The sequence below is a fragment of the Pseudorca crassidens genome, chromosome 3 (genome assembly GCF_039906515.1).
Source record: "Pseudorca crassidens isolate mPseCra1 chromosome 3, mPseCra1.hap1, whole genome shotgun sequence".
Taxonomy (NCBI): Eukaryota; Metazoa; Chordata; class Mammalia; order Artiodactyla; family Delphinidae; genus Pseudorca; species Pseudorca crassidens.
The window spans coordinates 84,121,186-84,140,646 of record NC_090298.1 but is presented as its reverse complement, the minus strand read 5'-3'; the positions used below and the strand labels follow the sequence as shown (position 1 = coordinate 84,140,646).

The 19,461-nt window shown below is 40.8% G+C and overlaps 1 long non-coding RNA gene and 1 pseudogene across 1 annotated transcript in view; one reads left to right on the top strand and one right to left on the bottom strand.

Annotated features, from left to right (window-relative positions):
• The window catches only part of LOC137221540 (uncharacterized), a 223,100-nt gene that overhangs the window by 189,414 nt on the left and 14,225 nt on the right, over positions 1-19,461 (bottom strand). The gene's annotated exons all lie outside the window — the stretch shown is intronic.
• On the top strand, positions 11,371-12,712 carry LOC137220757 (pygopus homolog 2-like; annotated as a pseudogene).

Below are 19,461 nucleotides of genomic sequence, written 5' to 3'. Positions count from 1 at the left end.
GTTAGTAAATGACATCCTACAACAAAAAATATTTCCACTGACTCAACATCTCCTCTGAGATTTCATTTCAAAAGTTGATTTTGGGGAGAGGGGGAAGATGGCGGAGGGAGAGGGGGAAGATAGCGGAAGAGTTAAGACGCGGAGATCACCTTCCTCCCCACAGATACACCAGAAATACATCTACACATGGAACAACTCCTACAGAACACCCACTGAACGCTGGCAGAAGACCTCAGACCTCCCAAAAGGCAAGAAACCCCCCACGTACCTGGGTAGGGCAAAAGAAAAAAGAATAAACAGAGACAAAAGGATAGGGATGGGACCCACACCAGTGGGAAGGAGCTGTGAGGAGGAAAGGTTTCCATACACTAGGAAGCCCCTTCGCGGGCGGAGACTGAGGGTGGCGGAGGGGGGAAGCTTCGGAGCCACGGAGGAGAGCGCAACAACAGGGGTGCGGAGGGCAAAATGGAGAGATTCCCACACAGAGGATCGGTGCCGACCAGCACTCATCAGCCCGAGAGGCTTGTCTGCTCTCCCGCCAGACGGGTGGGGGCTGGGAGCTGAGGCTGGGGCTTCGGTAGGATCGCAGGGAGAGGACTGGGGTTGGCGGCGTGAACACAGCCTGAAGGGGCTAGTGCACCACGGCTAGCCGGGAGGGAGTCCGGGAAAAAGTCTGGACCTGCCGAAGAGGCAAGACTCTTTTTCTTCCCTCTTTGTTTCCTGGTGCGCGAGGAGAGGGGATTAAGAGCGCTGCTTAAAGAAGCTGCAGAGACGGGCGTGAGCCGCAGCTAAAAGCACTGACCCCAGAGACCGGCATGAGACGCTAAGGCTGCTGCTGCCGCCACCAAGAAGCCTGTGTGCGAGCACAGGTCACTCTCCACACCTCCCCGCCCGGGAGCCTGCGCAGCCCGCCACTGCCAGGGTCCCGTGATCCAGGGACAACTTCCCCGGGAGAACACACGGCACACCTCAGGCTGGTGCAACGACACAGTGGCCTCTGCCGCCGCAGGCTCGCCCCGCATCCGTACCCCTCCTTCCCCCGCCCCCGATGGCCTGAGTGAGCCAGAGCCCCCGAATCAGCAACCCTTTAACCCCGTCCTGTCTAAGCGAAGAACAGACGCCCTCCGGCGACCTACACACAGAAGCGGGGCCCAATCCAAAGCTGAACCCCGGGAGCTGTGCTAACAAAGAAGAGAAAGGGAAATTTCTCCCAGCAGCCTCAGGAGCAGCGGATTAAATCTCCACAATCAACTTAACGTACCCTGCATCAGTGGATTACCGAAATAAACAACGAATCATCTCAAATTGAGGAGGTGGACTTTGAGAGCAAGATATATTCTTTTTTTCCCCTTTTTCTCTTCTTGTGAGTGTGTATGTGTATGCTTCTGTGTGAGATTTTCTCTATATAGCTTTGCTTTCACCATTTGCCCTAAGGTCTGCCCTTCCGTTTTTTGTTTCTTTTTTTTTTTTTACTTTAAAAAATTTTTTTTTCTTAATAATTATTTTTTATTTAACTAATTTTATTTTATCTTACTTTATTTTATCCTCTTTCTTTCTTTCTACTTTTTCTCCCTTTTATTCTGAGCCATGTGCATAAAAGGCTCTTGGTGCTGCAGCCAGGCATCAGGGCTGTGCCTCTGAGGTGGGAGAGCCAACTTCAGGACACTGGTCCACAAGAGCCCTCCCAGCTCCACGTAATATCAAACAGCGAAAATCTCCCAGAGATCTCCATCTCAACACATACACCCAGCTTCACTCAACGACCAGCAAGCTACAGTGCTGGAGATCCTATGCCAAACAACTAGCAAGACAGGAACACAAACCCACGATTAGCAGAGAGGCTGCCTAACATCATAATAAGTCCACAGACACCCCAAAACACACCACCAGACGTGGACCTGCCCACCAGAAAGACAAGATCCAGCCTCATCCACCAGAACACAGGCACTAGTCCCCTCCACCAGGAATCCTACACAACCAACTGAACCAACCTTAGCCACTGGGGACAGACACCAAAAACAACGGGAACTACGAACCTGCAGCCTGCAAAAAGGAGACCCCAAACACAGTAAGATAAGCAAAATGAGAAGACAGAAGAACACACAGCAGATGAAGGAGCAAGATAAAAACCCACCAGACCTAACAAATGAAGAGGAAATAGGCAGTCAACCTGAAAAAGAATTCAGAATAATGATAGTAAAGATGATCCAAAATCTTGGAAATAGAATAGAGAAAATGCAAGAAATATCTAACAAGGACCTAGAAGAACTAAAGAGGAAACAAGCAACGATGAACAACACAATAAATGAAATTAAAAATACTCTAGAAGGGATCAATAGCAGAATAACTGAGGCAGAAGAATGGATAAGTGACCTGGAAGATAAAATAGTGGAAATAACTACTGCAGAGCAGAATAAAGAAAAAAGAATGAAAAGAACTTAGGACAGTCTCAGAGAACTCTGGGACAACATTAAACGCACCAGCATTTGAATAATAGCGGTCCCAGGAGAAGAAGAGAAAAAGAAAGGGACTAAGAAAATATTTGAAGAGATTATAGTTGAAAACTTCCCTAATATGGGAAAGGAAATAGTTAATAAAGTCCAGGAAGCACAGAGAGTCCAATACAGGATAAATCCAAGGAGAAACCCAAAACCTATGGGATGCAGCAAAAACAGTTTAAGAGGGAAGTTTATAGCAATACAATCCTACCTTAAGAAACAGGAAACATCTCAAATAAACAACCTAACCTCCTTGCACCTAAAGCAATTAGAGAAAGAAGAACAAAAAAAACCCAAGGGGAGAAGAAGGAAAGAAATCATAAAAATCAGATCAGAAAAAAATGAAAAAGAAATGAAGGAAACAATAGCAAAGATCAATAAAACTAAAAGCTGGTTCTTTGAGAAGATAAACAAAATTGATAAACCATTAGCCAGACTCATCAAGAAAAAAAGGGAGAAGACTCAAATCAATAGAATTAGAAATGAAAAAGGAGAAGTAACAACTGACACTGCAGAAATACAAAAGATCATGAGAGATTACTACAAGCAACTCTATGCCAATAAAATGGACAACCTGGAAGAAATGGACACATTCTTAGATATGCACAACCTGCCAAGACTGAATCAGGAAGAAATAGAAAATATGAACAGACCAATCACAAGCACTGAAATTGAAACTGTGATTAAAAATCTTCCAACAAACAAAAGCCCAGGACCAGGTGGCTTCACAGGCGAATTCTATCAAACATTTAGAGAAGAGCTAACACCTATCCTTCTCAAACTCTTCCAAAATATAGCAGAGGGAGGAACACTCCCAAACTCATTCTACGAGGCCACCATCACCCTGACACCAAAATCAGACAAAGATGTCACAAAAAGAAAACTACAGGCCAGTATCACTGATGAATATAGATGCAAAAATCCTCAACAAAATACTAGCAAACAGAATCCAACAGCACATTAAAAGGATCATACACCATGATCAAGTGGGGTTTATTCCAGGAATGCAAGAATTCTTCAATATACGCAAATCAATCAACGTGATACACCATATTAACAAATTAAAGGAGAAAAACCATATGACCAACTCAATAGATGAAGAGAAAGCTTTCAACACCCATTTATGATAAAAACCCTGCAGAAAGTAGGCATAGCGGGAACTTTCCTCAACATAATAAAGGCCATATATGGCAAACCCACAGCCAACATCGTCCTTAATGGTGAAAACTGAAAGCATTTCCACTAAGATCAGGAACAAGACAAGGGTGCCCACTCTCACCACTCTTATTCAACATAGTTTTGGAAGTTTTAGCCACAGCAATCAGAGAAGAAAAGTAAATAAAAGGAATCCAAATTGGAAAAGAAGAATTGAAGCTGTCACTGTTTGCAGATAACATGATACTATACATAGAGTATCCTAAAGATGCTACCAGAAAACTACTAGAGCTAATCAATGAATGTGGTAAAGTAGCAGGATACAAAATTAATGCACAGAAATCTCTGGCATTCCTATACACTAATGATGAAAAATCTAAAAGTGAAATCAAGAAAACACTCCCATTTACCATTGCAACAAAAAGAATAAAATATCTAGGAATAAACTTACCTAAGGAGACAAAAGACCTGTAGCAGAAAATTATAAGCCACTGATGAAAGAAATTAAAGATGACACAAATAGATGGAGAGATATACCATGTTCTTAGATTGGAAGAATCAACATTATGAAAATGACTCTACTACCCAAAGCAATCTACAGATTCAATGCAATCCCTATCAAACTACCACTGGCATTTTTCACAGAATTAGAACAAAAAATTTCACAATTTGTATGGAAACACAAAAGACCCTGAATAGCCAAAGCAATCTTGAGAACGAAAAACGGAGCTGGAGGAATCAGGCTCCCTGACTTCAGGCTATACTACAAAGCTACAGTAATCAAGACAGTATGGTGCTGGCACAAAAACAGAAATATAGATCAATGGAACAGGATAGAAAGCCCAGAGATAAACCCACGCACATATGGTCACCTTATCTTTGATAAAGGAGGCAGGAATGTACAGTGGAGAAAGGACAGCCTCTTCAATAAGTGGTGCTGGGAAAACTGGACAGCTACATGTAAAAGTATGAGATTAGAACACTCCCTAACACCATACACAAAAATAAGCTCAAAATGGATTAAAGACCTAAATGTAAGGCCAGAAACTATCAAACTCTTAGAGGAAAACATAGGCAAAACACTCTATGACATAAATCACATAAAACACTCTATGACATAAATCCTTTTTGACCCACCTCCTAGAGAAATGGAAATAAAAACAAAAATAAACAAATGGGACCTAATGAAACTTAAAAGTTCTGCACAGCAAAGGAAACCATAAAGAAGACCAAAAGACAACCCTCAGAATGGGAGAAAATATTTGCAAATAAAGCAATTGACAAAGGATTAATCTCCAAAATATACAAGCAGCTCATGCAGCTCAATAACAAAAAAACAAACAACCCAATCCAAAAATGGGCAGAAGACCTAAATAGACATTTCTCCAAAGAAGATATACAGATTGCCAACAAACACATGAAAGAATGCTCAACATCATTAATCATTAGAGAAATGCAAATCAAAACTACAATGAGATATCATCTCACACTGGTCCGAACTGCCATCATCAGAAAATCTAGAAACAATAAATGCTGGAGAGGGTGTGGAGAAAAGGGAACACTCTTGCACTGCTGGTGGGAATGTGAATTGGTACAGCCACTATGGAGAAGAGTATGGAGGTTCCTTAAAAAACTACAAATAGAACTACCATATGACCCAGCAATCCCACTACTGAGCATATACCCTGAGAAAACCATAATTCAAAAAGAGTCATGTACCAAAATGTTCATTGCAGCTCTATTTACAATAGCCAGGACATGGAAGCAACCTAAGTGTCTATCATCGGATGAATGGATAAAGAAGGTGTGGCACATATATACAATGGAATATTACTCAGCCATAAAAAGAAACGAAATTGAGTTTTTTGTAGTGAGGTGGATGGACTTAGAGTCTGTCATACAGAGTGAAGTAACTCAGAGAAAGACAAATACCGTATACTAACACATATATATGGAATTTAAGAAAAAAGAAATGTCATGAAGAGCCTAGGGGTAAGATGGGAATAAAGACACAGACCTACTAGAGAATGAACTTGAGGATATCGGGAGGGGCAAGGGTAAGCTGTGACAAAATGAGAGAGTGGCATGGACATATATACACTACCAAAGGTAAAATAGATAGCTCATGGGAAGTAGCCGCATAGCACAGTGAGATCAGCTCGGTGGTTTGTGACCACCTAGAGGGGTGGGATAGGGAGGGAGGGAGGGAGCGAGACGCAAGAGGGAGAGATATGGGAACATATGTATATGTATAACTGATTCACTTTGTTATAAAGCAGAAACTAACACACCATTGTAAAGCAATTATACTCCAATAAAGATGTTAAAAAAAGTTGATTTTATTTTGAAAAGCTAACATGAAATCACCAAAGAGATTACTTCTAAAGCAGTTCTTTCAGATAGAGCCTTAAAACTAAATGTCCAAATCATTTATTTTTATTTCCTCTCACTTACAACTAATAGGGAATACAGTTCTCAATTTCTTCTAAGGCTGTCACAAAATAAAAGATTATTTTGAAAAAATTTTGATCTCATCTAAATGTCCAACTAAGACCATGCAAGGAAACTTTATGAAAACAACTCTCTCTAAGAAGCACCCTCCTTGTTCCTGTCTCAATTAATCTATTAATATTTAAAGTTACTTTTAGGTAAGTTGTTTTGTTTCGTTGAGTTTATTTCTTAAAACGTGCAAAGGACCAGGGACTTCCCTGGTGGTCCAGTGGTAAAGAATCCACCTTTGAATGCAGGGGATGCAGGTTTGATCCCTGGTCGGGGAACTGAGATCCCACATGCTGCAGGGCAACTAAACCCAGGCGCCACAACTACTGAGCTCACGTGCCTCAACTAGAGGGCCCACGTGCTCTGGGGCCTGCGTACCACAACCAGAGAAGAGAAAACTCACACACCACAACTAGAGAGAAGCCCCAATGCCACAACAAAAAGATCCCGCATGGCTAAACAAAGATCCCGCATGCCACAACTAAAACCCGACGCAAACATAAAAATAAATAAATAAGTAAGTAAATAAATACATAATATTAAAAGAAAAAAGTGTGCAAAAGACCAAATGATTCATTAGAGTCTGCCTACAGATGTTTCATGAAATTACATCATCTAAAACAAAATAATTCTAAGACCCAAATTAACAAACAGAAACTTTGTGTTTTGTATTTAGAAGACATTTAATGGCATTTTTGTCTTTCTTTCTCAAATTTTTCCAAAGCCTCTTATTCTACGAATTAATTTCCTCTCTCCAATCAGAAATCCATCTTTACAGATACCTCTCTCCAATCAGAAGTCCATCTTTACAGATAAGTATAAAACTTAGGATCTAGATTTGTCTAAAATGGTAATTTATGATTTAAAAAACCCTAGATTCAGTTTAAACAGCAGCAACTGTAATTACATCCCACTTTTAACACTGCTTTACTGATTTGATCCTATTTAAGCTTTTCAAGAACCAACATAGTGACAACTTGTTCATTCAGAGGAAATCAAGAAAAGATTATATTCAAATGAATATAAACTCATGTCATGTTCATTGAAATGCTCTCGAAGCTTTGGATGTCTTCTGAAACGTAACATATTTTGTGGTCACAAAGATACACTTCTCTCAGTGGCTTCTCATTTTAGGAACTGGGTTTGTTCATTTCTACAATACCTTTGCACCCTCTTATGGTCATTTTAGGATTTGCTTTATTGGGAGCAATTTATTCAAGGCTATTCAATGGTTTCTTTATCTTGTAAATTTGAATTTTTATTAGAATAATGACATTTACACACTTTCCACCTTTAAATCTGTAATTTCGTAATCCCAAGTATTAATTGAAGCTCACACTTCCTCACACTGTTGAGAAAACAGAAGTATACAGAGTTGAGGTTACTAGGATAATAATTAGAAACACTCCATACTTTCCAATTATGTCTGACATATTAACAAGCTAATAAGAATTTAAGATTCTGCCTCCTAGGCACAAAGCAATTCAATAGTAATGCCATCATTAGGTATCACAGTTCTTATTTTCTGATACTGACATGATGAAATCAACTTAGAATCTGTTTGGGCCTGTTTATATAAAGCATGGATATGACTTCTAACTTAGTACAATGTCCTAAAAATAACAGCATAAATGTGGCTGTCCTTCATTAAGAAGTTGCAATAGCAAGATAAACACACATAACACACACATAAACACACACACAACACACACACACATAAACACACACAACACACACACACACGCACGCATATACACTTTACACTTTATAACTCATTTGGCTCGTGTTGTCTTGGAAACATAAAATTCCTTTAACCTAGAGATCTTTAAAAAAAAAACCTAAGGATCAAATGTTACCATTCTATTTAATTTGATAACCATAATAAAAACAAAGACCGCTTGTCCCTTTCCTGACTTAAAATCTCCTTCTTTCTGTTATAGTTTCATGTGTAGAAAACATTTAGGAAAAATGTGTAAAGCTTTAATGGCAAGCTTTATTTCGGAATTCATGCTGCTGCCAATGATAAGGATACCTGCTTTGTGATAAAAAAAAAAAAAGAAACAACTGTTCAAACTGTACATATGGCAGAGGAACTACTCTTTAAAGTGTTTATGAGAAGAACTGTTGCATTACCATATTTTTTTTTCTTTCCAGGGCGACAGCTACACATTTTAAGATACTTTCAACTTGAAGTATAACTTGAGTACTATAGGCTTTAAATTCCTAACTTATAATACCTTCATATTTTTGTCAGAAAAATACATCAGAACCTATACATGTATCTATAAATCAATAATTTTGGTTTCAAAATACAACTACTGTTATTAAGGGCACAGACGAGTACTAACCCAAAGTGCAAGAAATCCCATAACTGAATAACAGTTGAGGGGACAGAAAATACAATTTCACCAAGCTAAAGTCAGATATCATATAGGATGATGCTCCAAATATTTAAAGCTTCTATCAATTCCCAAATTACAAATGAAGTTTAAAAATAAAATATTGGGTGGTCCATCTGAAAAATGCACTTATCTCTCACAGTAAATAATAGCACTTACAAAGATCACCAATGCCTGCAAGATATCAATCTGTAGGTTTCCTATGTAATTCAATCACTGTATCAGATGTGCTGACAGCAAATATATAGTTCAGAACATTAAAGTTATTGCCAGTTGTAAAAATATCCTTTATCTACAAATATACTTTCAAAGAATCTAAAAACCCACATCATCTCTCTGACAAAGAAACCATGTATGTTGTCTAAAATACACTATCCATATTTCATAAATACTACAAAATATGAAATTGCCAAGTGAACACTACCAATACCTCCTCTTGTATGCACTCTTTCACAATGACAGTCATTGACAACTGGAATCTACTTTACAGGTATGTCTATCTTTTTTAAAACACAATATGCTTTGTTGGACTTCCCTGGTGGTGCAGTGGTTAAGAATCCGCCTGCCAGTGCAGGGGACAGGGATTCGAGCCCTGCTCCGGGAAGATCCCACATGCCGCGGAGCAACTAAGCCCGTGTGCCACAACTACTGAGCCTGAGTGCCACAACTACTGAAGCCCGCACACCTAGAGCCCGTGCTCCGCAACAAGAAGCCACTGCAACGAGAAGCCCGCACACTGCAATGAAGAGTAGCCCCCGCTCGCCGCAACAAGAGAAAGCCCGTACACAGCAATGAAGACCTAACGCAGCCAAAAATAAATAAATATATTTATTATTTAAAAATTTTTTTAAATTAAAAATTAAAAAACAATATACTTTGTTAATGGGTATTGCAAATACTTGTGTTCAAATGTATCCTGTCCTACAAAAGTCTGATAATTTAATTGTATATTCAAAGATATAAAACAATTAAGTCCACTAGCATCAACAACCATTAAGGAAACCAATAATAAGTGTTGTTTGAAAGCAGAGTAACCCAGATGTCCTAAACTACTTAACATAAAATTTCAGGCCCTTCAAAATCAGCCACAGAACACTACTCTTCTTCAGCCTTATACCTTTTCACATTTCAGTGATTACACATTTAGCTCCCTTTATCAGAAATAATTCCCTCTCTTAAAATTCTAATTCGAAAAGATACACACACCCTAATGTTCATAGCAGCAATATTTACAACAGCCAAGACATGAAAGCAACCTAAATGTGCATCAACAGATGAATGAATAAAGAAGATGTGGTACATATATACAATGGAATATATCAGCCACAAAAAAAGAATGAAACAATGCCACTTACAGCAACATGGATGGACCTAGAGATTAGCACACCAAGTGAAGTTAAGTCAGAGAGAGAATGACAAATATCATACGGTATCGCTTATATGTGGAATCTAAAATATGATACTAATGAACTTATTTACAAAACAGAAATAGATGCACAGACATAGAAAACAAACTTATGGTTACCAAAGGGGAAAAGGAGGGGAGAGATAAATTAGGAGTTTGGAATTCACAGATAAAAACTATATACAAAATAGATAAACAACAAGGTCCTACTGTATAGCACAGGGAACTATATTCAATATCTTATAATAACCTATAATAGAAAAGAATATGAAAAAGAATATACATATGTAACTGAATCACTTTGCTGTACTATACTTCAATAAAATAAATAAATAAGAAATAATTCCCTCTCTTACTGTAGAACATCATTATACACTGGGATTTATCATATGGTAGTATAAAATATTTGTTTGAATGGCTCTCTCTCCCAACTGACCACCATATGAATTCCTTGAAGGCAGGAACTGACTTGATTCATTTTTTTTCTTTTTTTTTTGGCCACACCTTGCAGCCTGTGGGATCCTAGTTCCCCAACCAGGAACTGAACCCAGGCCCTCGGCAGGGAAAGCACGGAGTGCCAACCGCTGGACCACCAAGGAATTCCCTTGATTCATTTTTACATGCCCAGTACCTGAAAAATAGTAGGCGCTGAAGCAACATGATGCTTTTGGAGTCCAAAACATCATTATGGAAAACTGTGTTTTAATGCTAGGCTCAATCACTTAATTTTGCAGTTTCCTTATATGTAAATGAGGGATAAACACCTTGCAGGATTGTTGAGAAACTAAAAGATACCCATAAAGTGACTAACCCAGTGCCTGGCACATAGAAGGCATTGTAATATGTGTTCAGTAAATGTTAGCTGAATTGATCTTTCTCTACAGCTCTTTCCACTTACATATTTACTCAAAATATTTCCAGACTTCTCAAAATTTAAACCACTACCTTGTTCCTTTTTACTCTTTCCTATATACCAGAATTTAAATATAACCAGCTATAAAAATAAAGGATTTTACAGTGTATTCAGGCAATTAATGCATTTGAGGGCAGTAAGTTCAATTTTTTTTCCAGAAATAAAATATCCTAAGGAATGGGAACTAAAGTACAGGGCATTCAGCTTTATTGCCTCTTCTATTTCTCACCAAAAGAGAAAAACAAAAAAGTTTCAATATTTATAAGTCTAAGAAGGGATGAGCATAATTCTGCCTTAACATACATTTCTGTGGGCCGCGAGGTTGGTCGGGCGGCGAGGCAGGGCGAGCGCGCAGTTGGCGCTGGGGCTCGCCGCCCCCGCCTCGCCACACCTCGGCTTGCTGCCGCGCAGGGGCCTGCGCCGCCCGTCTCCTCTTCCGGGCCAGGGTGCAACCCCAGGGCGCGTCCGTCCCCGCCGCCGCTGGCTCCGGTCCCCCACTCCATGGCCACCTCGGCGCCGCCCCCACCGGACAAGCTGGAGGGAGGTGGCGGCCCCGCACCGGCCCCTGCACCACCCAGCATGACGGAGTTTGCGTCACCCCCGACTCCCATGGTGGATCACCTGGTTGCATCCGACCCTTCTGAGGATGACTTCGGAGCCCCTAAGGTGGGGGGCGCAGCCCCTCCATTCCTGGGCAGTCCTGTCCCCTTTGGGGGCTTCCGTGTACAGGGGTGCATGGCAGGCCAGGTACCCCCAGGCTGTGACACTGGGGGTAGAGGAGGCCCCCAGCTTCTTCCTCAACAGCGCTCCCTTTCCCTCCCAACCCCATGGGCCCTGCTTTCAACATGCCCCCCCAGGGCCCCGGCTACCCTCCCCCAGGCAACATGAACTCTCCCAGCCAGCCCTTCAACCAGCCTCTGGGTCAAACTTCAGCCCGCCTGGTGGGCAGATGATGCCAGGCCCCGTGGGGGGATTTGGCTGCACAATCTCACCCACCATGGGACAGCCTCCAGAGGGGAGCTGGGCCCCCCTTCTCCCCCCCAACGCTTTGCCTAGCTAGGGGCACCTTTTGGCCCTTCTCCTCTCCAGAGACCTGGTCAGGTACTCCCCAGCTTGCGCCCCCAACACAGGTCCCTTCCCTGGTCCTGGCCCTGGCTTTCCTGGCCCTGGTGGTGAGGATGGGGGGGAAGCCCTTAAATGCACCTGCTCCCACTGCTTTTCGCCAGGAGCCCCACTCAGGCTCCCCAGCTGCCGCCGTTAATGGAAATCAGCCCAGTTTTCCCCCAAACAGCAGTGGGCGGGGTTGGCGCACCCCGGATGCCAATAGCCTGCCACCCCCTGGCAAGACAAGTGCGAGCTCAGGGCCCCAGCCTCCCCCAGGCCTGGTGTATCCATGTGGTGCCTGTCGGAGTGAGGTGAACGACGACCAAGATGCCATTCTGTGTGAGGCTTCCTGCCAGAAGTGGTTCCACCGCGAGTGCACGGGCATGACTGAGAGCGCCTATGGGTTGCTGACCACTGAGGCCTCTGCTGTCTGGGCCTGCGATCTCTGCCTCAAGACCAAGGAGATCCAGTCTGTCTACATCCGCAAACGCATGGGGCAGCTGGTGGCTGCTAACGATGGGTGATGCTGCCGAGGTACCCAGGAAGTGCATACGTTCCTCCCTGCTCTTCCAGAGTGGTTGTTTTCTGTCTGGCTCTTGGTCCTTGTTTCCACTGGCTTCCCATCCCCATGGGGCAGAAACACAATGGCTCCTGGGGGCAGAAAAGGAACTGAGACGGGCAGGCAGAAGAGCCTGGATTGCTCACTTTTCTGGAAACTTCCGTGTTGAGATCTACAGAGGTCCAGCAAACCAAAGCCCTGCCAAGCAGAGCAATTTTTGGTGGCTGTCTCTGGAGGCCTAGGGGTATGGCTGCAACAGAAAAGAGGCTGGAGGAAGACCTGAAGGACAGGGGTGCCCCTCTACAGATGATGGATGCCCCCAACACCTGTGCCTAACACTCCTATCTAGCCCCCCAGCCCCAGCCTTAGTTTTTGGAGTCCAGTATTAAAGGTTTCTGGCCAGAGGAGTTGGGGGTCTCTTCCCATCTCTGCAGTAGCCCTTTCATGGGTGCTGGGAAACAGCTTTAGGGAATAAATGGAGATTTTCCCCTTTTCTTACCTTCCCCTTGCCTCCTCCAAGACCTACCCAACTCCTCCCCCCTCAGAGAACCAAATAGCTTGAAGAAGCAGGAGAGTATGTGGCTATGGCCACGTGGCTTGGTGATTTGGGGCTTCAAGACAGTAGGTAAGAGATGCTGTCAGGACATATCTCTCTCATACCAAAGTCACTGGTCCTTTCTCAGACTCTCTTGTGCTTTTTCCCTAATGACAATATTTTTGCTAAAAATTGGGATATGTGGTCTGACAGAGCAGAATATTTGATGTCTGGACTGTCCTGGAAGCCTGGACTCTGGCTGTACACCCCCCCCATCTGTTGCACATTAGTCGCAGCGCTGGTCTTCAACTTTTGGCGCCCTTACTTCCCTGCTTCCCTGGCTTGATTGAAGGAAAGCTTGAAAAGGCGCAGAGCCCTTACACCTCATTTTTTCTCCTGATGAAAGGATCCCTGTCACATCCTGTGGGTGGGGAGGCGGCAGGACCTTCATTGCCATGGTACTAAAATGCAATCCAGAACCTGGATGTTTTTTGTTTCTCTCTTTCCCTGCTATGCTTTGTATCTTCTCCGGCCTGGTGATCTAGCTGTTCTCATTCCTCTCAGCCAGGGTCCTGCACTGGGCTTTGTTTCTATTTTATTTTTTAAGCACTGCCTGCCAGAGATGGGCCAGGGGTCTGATCGGAGCCCCTCACAGCTGCTGTCTCTTCCTTACAGCTCGTGCACACATTCCTCAGTGGGGTGGGGAAGGCAGGCTTGGGGTGTGGCCCTGAGAGGAGCTGGTGGTCCCCTGCCCCCCGCTTCTCCCGGGACCCCAGCGTGTGAAGAGAAGACAAAGGTATACTGCAGAACTCTTTCGCCTGCCCAGGTGTAGCATGCAGCCTTTGAGGCTGTGAGAAAGAAGGGAGTGGCCTCTGGGCCTCTCTCCTCCAGTGTTGCCTGCTGCAGAACAGCAGAGATGGCAGCCCCCCCACTGCTGAGCTTTGTGTTGTCTTTGTGGTTCTGTGTGCCCCTCTCTTATCTGTTGCTATTTTTGTGGTCTCCCCCATCTCTGCATTTGGTAAGATGGCTCTTGCAGGGGGGCGTGTCTGTTCAGTCCCTCTCTCCCTCTCGCTCCACTGCTTTTTGGAAGGAAGTGGGGGTGGCAGAGATGTGGTGCGGAAATTTTTGTACGCTTGGATTAATAAAATGACTTGGAAAATCAAAAAAAAAAACCATACATTTCTGCCTTTTAAGCCCAGTTTAAACTCGATGAAAGGCCTAGAACACAGACTATTCATTGAAAAAAAAAAAGATGCTTTAACTGCAGTGCAATTCAGTAGATAAAATCCAAAGAAAGCAGTCCTGCCTGAAACATTTACAAATCAATTCATTATACTGATTTGGAATGAGATGTGCTGTAATTTAAAACATAGATTACCACAGGCCAAACTTAAGTTCCATTTTTAAGGCACTTTCCCTCGGCTATGCACTTGACCGCAGAATTTACAAGAAACAACAATTTGCCTAACCTTAAAAAAAAGCCATTGCACTATTTACAATAGCCAGGACATGGAAGCAACCTAAGTGTCCATCAAAAGATGAATGGATAAAGAAGATGTGGCACATATATACAATGGAATATTACTCAGCCATAAAAAGAAACAAAATCGAGTTATTTGTAGTGAGGTGGATGGACCTAGAGTCTGTCATACAGAGTGAAGTAAGTCAGAAAGAGAAAAACAAATACTGTATACTAACACATATATATGGAATCTAAAAAAAAAAAAAAGGGTTCTGATGAACCTAGGGGCAAGACAGGAATAAAACAGCACACATAGAGAATGGACTTGAGGACACGGGGAGGGAGAAACATAAGCTGGGACGAAGTGAGAGAGTAGCATTGACATACATACACTACCAAACGTAAAATAGATAGCAAGTGGGAAGCAGCCGCACAGCACAGGGAGATCAGCTCGGTGCTTTGTGACCACCTAGAGGGGTGGGATAGGGAGGGTGGGAGGGAGACGCAAGAGGGAAGGGGATATGGGGATATATATATACATATAGATGATTCACTTTGTTATACAGCAGGAACTAACACAACATTGTAAAGCAATTATACTCCAATAAAGATGTTAAAAAAAAAAGCTACTGTATGTAAATACTAGTTTTTAAAGGGGTAATGCTTAAGAATTTAATCATAACGAAATTTCAAAAGTACAAAACATTATGCCTGAATTAACTAATAACTTCAATAAATCATTAATATTTTATTGAGAACAGGCAATGTGTTTCCATTTCAAAATGATTTATCCCACATATAATGTCTAGAATGTTTCCATCTCATCTCCTAGTTCTAATGTAATGCTGGAAGAAAAATTTTAAGTTTGGTTCTTTTTTTTTTTTCATAGAAAAAGCTGCTCCTTGGGAAACCAGTGATTATGCTTAAGAGTCTTTTTGTCCTACTCAAATCTCCTGAAGACTTACTCTTTATCTATGCAACTTAAATATTTTGGGTTTTTTTTTCTCCTTATCTGTCTTAAAATGCAGTGATAATAATAGCTGTCACTATACAAGGTATAGCTCAAAAAGCACTGCAACTACGTTTCAGAAAGACTCATCCAATTACAGTCGTCTAATTACACATTACACTCATCTAATTACACATCAAGCAAATGGGGGCATGAAGTCGACTATTCAGTTAATTAAGTGGCTAAAATAAGTGCTTCTTGGAGGGGATAGAATATTTGTTAAAATCATTTTCTTCACAATATAGAACCTAGTAAATCTCTCTGTCATACACACACACACACACACACACACACACACACGCCCCTGCCAAAAAATAAAAAATAAAAACTACAGGAATCTGGAGGGCATAAGTAAATAAAATAATAAGATGCAACTGAATCATTCTGGAGTCTGCCTAAGGAGCAAGAATCAATGTAAAAAAGTCTTTGCATACCCTTAAGTCTCCTTCAATGAAATCTCTCTAGGGCCTCAGTTTCTTCATCTGAGCAATGATCCCATCAACTACATGATTTCTCAATTCTATTCTAATTTTAAGTGTTTTAAGTTCTTATTAAGTTAAATTAGATTAACAGAAATCAACGAAATTGCTGTTAGCTAATGTCTAGATGACACACGTACATATAAAGACATGAATGTTTAAATGAGCAATATGTAAGTTATTCAAACACATGTTACAGATCTTTTAAAATCCAAGAAACAGTAAACAGTTTTTGATATATCATCCTCAAAAGTCTTCTTTGTTTCTATTATAACACAAAAACTGTGAAAAACCAAACAGGTTTTTTTTGGTATTATAACCAAAACCTCAGGGAAAACAAATTATTTTCTTTTCCAGGTTCCTTTTCTTTAAAATGAAAGAGAAATGAAACAAAATTATGGTCTATGAAAAACACCACAACCAAAGAGGGTATTTTAAATTATTTCCACAGGACTTCCCTGGTGGTGCAGTGGTTAAGAATCCGCCTGCCAGGGCTTCCCTGGCGGCGCAGTGGTTGAGAGTCCACCTGCTGATTCAGGGGACACGGGTTCGTGCCCCGGTCCGGGAAGATCCCACATGCCACAGAGCAACTAAGCCTGTGAGCCATGGCCGCTGAGCCTGTGCGTCCGGAGCCTGTGCTCCACAACGGGACTGGGTTCGAGCCCTGATCCGGGAAGATCTCACATTCTGCGGAGCAACTAAGCCTGTGCACCACAACTACTGAGCCTGCGCTCTAGAACGTACAAGCCACAACTACTGAGCCCGCATGCCACAAATACTGAAGCCCAGGCGCCTAGAGCCCGTGCTCTGCACCAAGAGAAGCCACTGCAATGAGAAGCCCGCACACCACAATGAAGAGTAGCCCCTGCTCGCTGCAACCAGAGAAAGCCTGAGCACAGCAAAGAAGACCCAATGCAGCCAAAAATTAAATAATTAATTAAAAATAAATAAATAATAAAAAATAAATTATTTCCACAAATGCCCAAAGCAAATTGGGCCTTCTTAAATTTGTTACCCTGTTGAAAAAGAGTACTTTAGCTTTATAAAAAGCTTTCTTGAAGTCTGCCACAAAATTTCAAAATAACTACCTTTTCTTCAACAGAAATAAGTGATGTTGCTGTGACATTTTTCCTGAAAACTTTAACAGGATTCAGACTACCTAATCTTTCTATTGTAAGTATTTTGGGGTTTTTTTGTTTGTTTCTATAAGCAAAAAATCAAGGAAAAATAAGCTGGATTTTCTGACTTATGTGGTCCCAAAATTAAAACAAAATTTAGTTTCTAAACAATTATTTTTAAACATATTCATCTTACAATTTTTAACCGATGCCTAAAATAATTCTTGAAATAAAATTAATTGGCAATAAATTTAAGTCTGTATTTAAAGTTTCCTTACTAATTGTATTACTCATGTAGATTTGAAAGATACATTCCTTTCCAAGCTGATCATATACCAAAAAGTCACAACCTTTGCTAGTACTGCCACCTGCTGTTGACTCTAAATCATTTTCCAACATATATAAATTGAAATAAAAATAAATGGAATAGCATGGACAAGTTGGTCTGGAAAACAAGCATCGAAACAGATTTTAAAGACAATTTGTGTACAATCCACCGATAAAGTTTTTTCTGACAATAAAGTTATATCTACACAGTAATAAGCCTCTTACTATGAAAGAGGAACATAGTATATGACTGAAAAGACCCTTGAGCCTTTTTAGTCACATTTGATTGAGATACATTTTTAATTCTTTTTATTGAAGTATACTTGTCATACAATATAATGTTAGTTTCAGGTGTACAACATAGTGATTCGACATTTATATACACTATATATACTATATATATATACTATATACACTATATATACATTTATATACACTACAAACTGATCACCATGATAAGTCTAGTAATCATCTGTCAGACGGAAGTATATTTTTTACAAGACCATTAATTATGTGACAAAAAAGAGGGGATGCAGTACCAAAAAAAGTGAAAGTATTAAAGTTTTTCCAGGAAGAATTAAGTGATTTTTTAATTGAGTAGATATGTCTAATAAATGAAGAAATAAGCATATATGTACAAAGATATAAGCAAAAATTGGTGAATCCAGTTGAAGGATATACAGGATATCATTTTTCTATCCTTTCTACCTTTCTTAGGTTTACAAACTTTCTAAATAAAAAGTTGGAGAAAAAAATATAATGCGTTGATATTCTTAATCTGCCTTACCAGTGCAGCTAAATTTCATGGAATTTAAGAGGACACTGAACTTATATTAGACAAATTTAATACATATTTTAAAGTCTGAGAAAGGCTGATACTTTTTGTTAAAGAATATTGAGGCTTTCTTTTTTTTTTCTCATTCTAGAGAAACATGATTTAGAGCAACCTTGGGCTTGTGGGAGGTGGCTAGTCATACAACTGGAGCAGTGACCTAACAGTGCCTCTTGGGTAAAACAGGAACAAAGTGTATAAAACATAAGTATACCCAATACTTTTTTCTTTTACAATTTAACAGCTTCAAAACTGTTACTTTAAAGCTTTATCAGTGTGCTTCCATTTTCCCTATCTATCAAACATTAAAAAAACCAAAACTGAGAACTTCTTTAAAACATATGCATGAGGATTTTATTATTAAAACTAAAGAAAATTCATTTTAAAGCTGCTTATTTTTTACCAAGAAATCTAACATTTGCATAATAGACAGCTTTTGGGTTGTCTGTTGAACTCTCTTTCTCTGAATTTCCCCACTCAATTCCCTCATCCAAAGATTTTTAAAATCCATGATCCTAGATGGTCATAGCTTATAGGAGAGTGCTTCTCTCTTCTTGAAGTTCAGAAGTGGGATTCAAAAAGGATAGTTCAGTCTCTGATGGGTTTTTTTTGGTTGTTTTTTTTTTTTTGATTTTTTTTTTTTTATATACAGCAGGTTCTTATTAGTCATCAATTTTATACACATCAGTGTATACATGTCAATCCCAATCACCCAATTCATCACACCACAACCCCCAACCCCCCGCGGCTTTCCCCCCTTGGTGTCCATACGTTTGTTCTCTACATCTGTGACTCAATTTCTGCCTTGCAAACCAGTTCATCTGCACCATTTTTCTAGGTTCCACATATATGCGTTAATATACGATATTTGTTTTTCTCTTTCTGACTTACTTCACTCTGTATGACAGTCTCTAGATCCATCCACGTCTCAACAAATGACCCCAATTTCGTTCCTTTTTATGGCTGAGTAATATTCCATTGTGTATATGTACCACATCTTCTTTATCCATTCATCTGTTGATGGGCATTTAGGTTGCTTCCATGGCCTGGCTATTGTAAATAGTGCTGCAATGAATATTGGAGTGCATGTGTCTTCTCTCTCTCTCTCTCTCTCCCCCTCCCTCTCTCTCTCCATACATCCATCTATCTATGTCTATCATTTCTGCT